The sequence below is a fragment of the Monodelphis domestica genome, chromosome 7 (genome assembly GCF_027887165.1).
Source record: "Monodelphis domestica isolate mMonDom1 chromosome 7, mMonDom1.pri, whole genome shotgun sequence".
Taxonomy (NCBI): domain Eukaryota; kingdom Metazoa; phylum Chordata; class Mammalia; order Didelphimorphia; family Didelphidae; genus Monodelphis; species Monodelphis domestica.
The window spans coordinates 146818682-146827027 of NC_077233.1; positions in this window are offsets into that span (position 1 = coordinate 146818682).

The window sequence follows — 8346 nt, forward strand, 5'->3', positions numbered from 1 at the left end:
TTTTTCAAGTCCTTTCAATTCATTGTCTTTCCAATGAATGCTCTCTTCTCTGCTTCCACATTTAGACCCTTCTCAACACTCACCAAGGCTATTGCAATAGTCTCTGAGGTGGTATCCCTACCTCCAGTCTGTCCTTGACTTTGAACTTTCCTTCACAAAGCTGCCATGACAATATTCCTAACACACAGGGCTAACCAGGACCTCCCTGCCTGCCAAAAAATCTTCCTTAACCTTCTATCACTTAGAGAATAAAATGCAGTCTGGCATTTAAGAGCCTCACCAATATGGTTCCAACATGACTTTCCAGATTTATTCCATTCAACTCCCTTTAATGCATTCGTGCACAGTCAAACTGGGCATGCTAACTCTTCCCTGATCACATCCTTCCTTCTCATCCTTTAAGACCCAAATCAGGTGCCAGCTCTTCCATGAAGACATACAGGGACTAGGATTTTTTCTCTCTGTCTCCCTCAATGTCTAGCATAGGAAGCAGTATATAATGAGGGCCTGATAACTGCTTTTTTTTAATTTGTTAACTCTCTCCCTGCTCAAATTTTCTAGAACATTTTTGTCTAGACCAATGGTGGTGAACCTTCTAGAGACAGAGTGCTGGGACTCACTCTCACCCCATGCCCCAGACCAAGAGCCATGCCCCCCCCCCACAAGTGCTGGACATACCTTGCCCTCCCCTTACCTCATACAAGGGAGGGAGAAAGGACTCGAGCTTCTGGGTAGAGGGGTGGGTGAAGTGAGGAATGTTGTCTTCAGGTGCATGGAGAGGGGGAGGGGAGTGACCTGAGCTCTCTGCTCCCCTCCAGCTTTGCCACCCATGAGCCTTCCCCTTTACCCCCTGTGAGTTCCCATTAGGCTGCTGGGCAGAGGGGTGGGGGATGAGGAAAATGTCAACAGGTGCAATGGAAAAGAAAAGGGGACTACCCGAGTCCCTCTGCCTTTCTAGTAATGAGCTCTGGGGAAGAGAATGTGGCTACATGCCCACAGAGAGTTCTCTGTATGCCATAGGTATGCCATCACGGATATAGACTGTTCTTCCCCCCAATTGCCTTCCAATTTCTGTCAAAAGATTTGGTGTGTATACTATAAACCTTCTATTAAGTAATAACTTCTTTGAAAGGAATGATTATCATTTTTCACCTCTGAAAATTTTGTCCCCTACCTAGTACAGTACCTTTTCACATAATGGATGTTTAAGAGATGTTTGTTTATTCTAGTTTAACTGTTCAACAAGCATTAACTGTTTCTATGTACAGCAAAGGGAGTTTCCTCACTGAGAGTTCCCTATGCCAATAAAATAAAAATTCCATTTGCCCAGGTCAAGGTACCACCAGGAAACTGTCCAGGACAAAGGACAAGTGGTAGAAGGATTACTTACAAAGAAGATCTAGATGGTTCTCTTTGCAGTTACTACTGTGTTGATCACGTTAAATTTGGAATACTACAGGGCCTGGCCAAAAGAAGATCTGGCCTAAATAATGTAAAAGGCAAAAAACAGAATCAGAATAGTATACTTGTATACAAATAACTATTAAAGGGACTAGATTTTGGTCAAGAGGTACAAGAAGGAGAGTAAAGGTTACCAACTTCACCAACCTGGTTTGTGTCTAGGGTGATTTGAATGAATTAAGACAGGTGATCAAAAGTATGGTGGCGTTTGGAAGTGTGGTGGGACTGAAGCATCTGTCCCAACCCACAGGCATGCTATCAGGTAGAGTTCTGAGACTGAGTTTGGCTACATCTCCCCACTCAGGGCTCTAGAAGTCTCCCTAAAGGATCCAGAATGTCTTTCTCTAATGCTATGGGCTCAAGCAACAATTCTGACTTGTCAATATTAATTGACAGTAATTCGTGCTCCAGTATCATTTCACCAATGAACATCAATCAACTTTTACAAAGGGATATTTACTATGAATATATAGCAAAAACTGAAATATAAACATGCCCTGTCTCATTATGCTCTTGCCACCTCAGTGCCTGGGAAGAATAGATCCCAACTTAAAGTAGTTTCTATATATCACTTGCCCAAAAAATTCTTCTGAATTCAGTATAACAAATGGATTAATTGCTTCAGTTCCCATTTGACTGTCTTCGACCTATATTGGGTCATGAAGAGTAGTATAGACTTCATTTCTCTCTACCTGGGCTGGCCACAAAATAGGGCATTAACTCCAGCTCCCCAACTTCTGCTAGCTCACGATTTCATCCTTTTCTCTGGTGGCAAGATAAAGACCTGAAGCCCTCTCTCTATCAAGGAGCTTTCAGCAGTTCTCAGATCTTCATTTAAACAGCCAGAATTGGAAAGAGGCAGAGCCTTGCTTTGACTAATTAATACCTTTGAATACATCCCATTTCTGGCTCAGTAGCTAATCAGCAACCTTTCTTTTTAGCATATGGTTAGCCAACAAAAATCAGTTATAGAATATCTGCCTATGCTTGAGCTGAAGGAGCAAGACCCTTCCATTATGGGTCCTCCCTCCTTTCCAGAGCCTGTTCCTCAATCTTTTGCGTGATTGCATCCACTCTACCTCCTTTACCAAAGGAATCTCCTTGCCAGAGCTCCACCAAGCTGCTTTGCAATTTTGCTAAGAGTAATCCTCAGGATTATTTTCAGGGACATGGGGTCACAGCCAAATGAACAAAAGGGGTTAAAAGGAAATTTTTACTTTTACTCAAATCAATCGATCAACAAACATTTATTAAATACTTACTCTATGTCAGGTATTGAGCACTGCAATAAAGAAAAAACAAAAACAGTCTCTGCCCTCAAGGAACTTATATTCTTTTTTTTTTTTTAATAAACCCTCACCTTCCATCTTGGAATCAATACTGTATATTGGTTCCAAGGCAGAAGAGTGGTAAGGGCTAGGCAATGGGGGGAGAGGGGGTGTTAAGTGACTTGCCCAAGGTCACACAGCTGGGAAGTGTCTGAGGCCAGATTTGAACCTAGGACCTCCCATCTCTAGGCCTGGCTCTCAATCCACTGAGCTACCCAGCTGCCCCCAAGGAACTTATATTCTAATGGAGGTGACAACATGCAGAGAAATAGGTTCATACATGAAAGGTTATCTTAGGGTAGAAGCACTTATAGCTAAGGGACCTGGAAAAGGTCTCCCACAGCAGTGAATGATAGGGACAGACTCTGGGCTCTATGATCAAAAAGAGTCAAAATAGCCCCTTGGACTCTTTTTTTTTTTTAATTTCTTTAAACCCTTACCTTCTGCCTTAGAATCAATACTACATATTGGTTCCAAGGCAGAAGAGTGGTAAGGGCTAGGCAATGGGGGTTAAGTGACTTGCCCAGGGTCACCCAGCTAGGAAGTATCTGAGATAATATTTGAACCTAGAACCTCCCATCTCTAAATTCACTGTACTATCTAGCTGACCACCCCCCCCCCTTGGACTCTTATTTAAAAGATAAAATAGAATCCTCCCCTTCCTCTGGAAGAAAGGCTGCATAGAATAAAGACCTGCAGAAAATAAACTCATCAAAAACATCAGGCAAAAGAAACAGATCAGTCAAGAATGCCGGTTCAGCTAAAATAATGACAAATGTCCCCCACTCCCACAAACCTACACTAGCTTTGTAACTTGGAGTATAAGGATAGGAGTGGGAGGTGATAAAGGTCAAAAATTGAGTCTAAGGTTAGGGAATCAGTTGAAGGAATTGACTTGTGCCCAGAAAAGTCAGGGAGTGAGGGGGCTGTCTAGAAAAATGAGCCATGAACTAGGGGAAAAAAAAGAATAATAAACTGGTAAGGAAAAGAAACTAATTTCTTTGTCCCATGTTACCCAGGACTGGGCCTCCAGAGGCCTCAGGAATGACCCAGGACAGCAGGAAGTTATCTAAGATACAAAAATCTCCTCCTCTCTCCCACCCACATTCCTGATCTCATTCATCCATCCTATAAGAAGCATGGCACTATAACCTATGACTAAGAACCCTAGTTCTGTGTTTGTATGGACTGGTTTCTATCATTTTCATAAATTGTTCTCTCTGGCTCATGCCTCCACCCAAGGTTTTCCCTGAGAACGTCAAAATTTTAGTCATTTTACCCTCACCGGCTGAGGATCTCCTAAAATGGGAAAGCACTTGAGATCAATATAGAATCAATCACTCACACTCCACCAAGATCTATTTCCCCCATAGATCTATACAGTCCTCCAATTTTATGGCACTTCCCTCACACACACACACACACACACACACACACACACACACACACACACACACACCTCCAAGGGAGAAGAACAGAGGGACTGCCAGAGAGTCCACCTCCATCTAACTCTCTCAATAGAGGACAAGATCCAACAATATTATTGTTCTGTCTGCAGAATGGAAATCAAGTCTTCTCCACTTGATCCCTGAATTCAGCATTCTGGGAGGAAATCTGTATTCTGGAGGCTTAGTTCAAGTTTGTTGTTGTTCAGTCATTTTTCAGTTGTATCCAACTCTTTGTGACCCCATTTGGGGTTTTCTTGGCAAAGATACTAGAGTAGTTTGCCATTTCTTTCTCCAGCTCTTTTTACAGATGGGGAAACTAAGGTCAACAGGGTTAAATGACTTGCCCAGGTTCCCACAGCTAGTAAGTGTCTGAAGCCAGATTTCAACTCATGAAAAGAAGTCTTCATGACTCCAAGCCCAACACTCTATCCACTGTATCGCCTTAGTTCAAGAATTCAGTGTTCTCCAGATTTGGACAAACATTTCCCTTTTCCTCTAGAAATTCCTCTGTTGCTGTGACATTTCTTCTGCCCACTGCTATCTTGGTGGCTACACGATGGCTCCTCTCCCCTGAGACTTCAGGGTTCTCTGAAGGAGCCACCTCGAGAAGAAACATTCCCATGTGGTTGGAAGCTGAACTAGATAGCCTCTAGAAAGTTTTGAGATTCCCTAGTGTCGAATGGAGAGTATTCTCCTGGGCTTCTAAAGATGATGTCAATGAAACAGTGGCTCTGACAGGTCCTGCCAAGTTGGCAAGGTTTCATGGGCAGGCTAACAATAGACTTTATGTCAGCTAACCAAAGTGTGGCAAGGTTCATCACCAGGTTGGCCAGAAAGGTAAATGCTTTTTTTTTTTACCATTTTTAAACCATTTTTACCATGTAACCACCTACTATAATATAGAGAGGGTTGTTATTAGCACCAATAAAAGGACCAAAGATGTTGGGGCATAATCAGTAATTATCTTATTTTTTTCCTTTTTTTTTAAAAAACCCTTACCTTCCATCTTGGAGTAAATACTGTGTATTGGTTCCAAGGCAGAAGAGTGGTAAGGGCTAGGCAATGGGGGTCACACAGCTGGGAAGAGTCAGGTCACATTTGAACCCAGGACCTCCCATCTCTAGGTCTGACTCTTAATCCACTGAGACACCCAGCTGCCCCCCAGTAATTACCTTCTTGAGCAATGTGGAAGCACTTAAAGATGATCAAGCTTCCTATCAAAAAATGTTTTCAGACATGTGAATAAAAAACCAACTTTTCCAGTTCCCTTTGTTGCCTCTCTGCAAAAAACCTGCAAAACCAGAGGTTCCCCAGCCTAGAGTCCATGCACTTGTTTTTGTTTTAGAATGTTTTTTTTAATTTTGATAATTACATTTCAATATAATTTCTTTTGTAATCCTATATATTTTATTTTATGCATTTAAAATCATTATTTTGAGAAGGGGCCCACAGGCTTCACCAGACATTCATGATACAAAAAAAGGTTAAGAATTCCTGCTGTATAAAACTTATTCTACTTAGTGGAAGAATACCAGTAGTAGTGATGATAATATTAATAATTATAAGAAGAATTCACATTTGCATAAGATGAATGAAAAAGAACTAAGGATCTGGCTTTCTAGAAACTATGGATAACAGTAAGAATTTTGCACTAATCCCCATAAGATGCACAACGTTTATCTTTTCAAGTACTTATTATCAATGCTCAAAGTGAAGGCTAGTCTCCCTCCTCAGAGATGTAAACCATGTCCAATAATTGCAGGTCTAGACATAAATCAGCAGATTCAATGTTGGATGCTTCTCAATAAAGAATCCTATGTGGCAGAGAACATATGGAGATGTCTATCAATGGAGAATGGCTGAACAAGACGATAATGGAATACTATTGTGCCATAAAAACTGATGAGTAGGATAATTTCAGAAAAAAAACTGGAAAGACTTAAATGAAATGCTGTAGAGTGAAGTGAGCAGAACCAGGAGAATGCTGTCCACAGTGACAGGAATACTTTACAATGAACAACTGTGAATGACTTGTCTATTCTCAGCAAACCAATGATCCAAGACCATCCCAAAGGACTCATGAAGAATTGCCATCTGTCTCCACAGAAAGAATAGTTGGGAGACTAAATGCAGACCAAAGTAGATGATTTTTTACTTTCTTTTTTTTCTACTTTGAATTTTCTTCCACAGAATGATTAATACAGAAATGTTTTACATGCTTGCATACGTATAACCTATATCAGATTGCTTGTCATATGGGGGGTGGAGGGACAAGGGGAGAGAATTTGGAACTCAGAATTTTAAAAAACTAATATTGGGACAGCTAAGTGACTCAGTAGATTGAGAGCAAGGCCTAGAGATGAGAGGTCCTGGGTTCAAATGTGGCCTCGGTTGCTTCCTGCCTGTATGACCCTGGGCAAGTCACTTAACCCCCACAGCCTAGGCCTTACTGCTCTGCTGCCTTGAAACCAATACTTAGTATCAATTCTAAGACAGAAGATTTAAAAAGTGATAAAAATTGTTTTTACATGTATTAGAGAAAAAAATAAAATATTTCTTTTAATTTGGAAATTTTTATTTAATTAATTAATTTAGAAGATTTTTCCATGGTTACAAGATTTATGTTCTTTCCCTCCCCTTCTTCCACCCCCCTCCCTTAGCTGACACACAATTCCACTGGGTTTTACATGTGTCATTGATCAAGACCTATTTCCATATAAAATACTATTTTTAAACAGCAAAGAACCTTATCGCTTGTGCCCACATCCAAGGTTCCCCTAGAACCTAGATCTGGTTTTGGTTCACGGTTGCCCCCACCTCTAGTTTTCCCCCAAATCCCAGATATTCTTCAACTAGCTCCTGTCTTATCCTTAGCCAAAAGGAAAGAGGACCTCAGCTTTCACAGAAACTCTCAAGTTCCCAGAATATTTATTTTTTTAAACCGTTACCTTCTATCTTAGAATCAATACTGTTTATTGGTTCCAAGGCAGAAGAGTAGTAAGGGCTAGGCAATGGGGGTCAAGTGACTTGCCCAGGGTCACACAGCTGGGCAGTGTCTAAGGCCAGATTTGAACCCAGGACCTTCCATCTCTAGGCCTGGCTCTCAATCTACTGAGTTACCCAGCTGCCCCTAAGATCACAGAATATTTAATATAGGTTACATTTAAGAGAACCCAACACAAATGATTCCTACCTGAGAACATAAACGGTCAAAACAAGACATCCTCCAAGGCAGAGGATTCAAACTCCAAGTCAGCAACTACAAGACAGAGGTTTGAAAAATGTGCCCAAAGGAGGCAGGAAAGAGGGAGGACCACCAAACATTGGGAACTAAGCAATGTGGCTTATAAAACTCTTCGGAAAGAGGAGAGGTTGGCTGCTTGTGTTCAAAGGCATACTGATATAAATCCCCAAGCACTATCCAAGGAAAGATCATCCAGCAAACACCAGTAATGGCTGCTGGCTCCCCGATAAGGATCACCAAAGCAGCTATCTGCCAACTTGGCATTAACACTAGGGAAGTTTGCCCTAAGTACAAAGCTGGAAGGGCTAGTGAGCTAAAACACCAGGTGACAGAGCCAGAATCCGATAGCTTGACTAGAACATTGCCAGATCTAAGAAGATGAAATCTAAGAGGGATAAATGGAAAGTATTATATTTAGGTTTAAAAATTGGCTTTACAAACCCAGTGGAATTGCTCCTTGGCTCCGGAAGGAGGAGGGAGGAGGAAAGGGAAAGAACATGAATCATGTACCCATGGAAAAATACTCTAAATTAATTAATCATTTAATTTATTTAATCAATTAAAATTTAATTAATTAAATTAAAATTTTTTAATTAAAATAAATTGGTTTTACAAGTACTTTGGGAAAGAGGGGAAGAAGGAGCATGATTAGTCAGCAGTTCGTCCAAAAAAGAGCTGTGTTGTTTGGTGGATTACAAATTCTACACTGGGTCAGTATTGCAACGTCCCTACCCAAAAAAGCCAATGTGATCTCGGGCAGCATTCAGTGGGAAGTTTCCAGAAATAAGGAATAAATCTGGCCATAGTCTGTCTTAGTCAGACCATATCTGGCGCACTGTTCACTTCAGATCTATATACCACATTT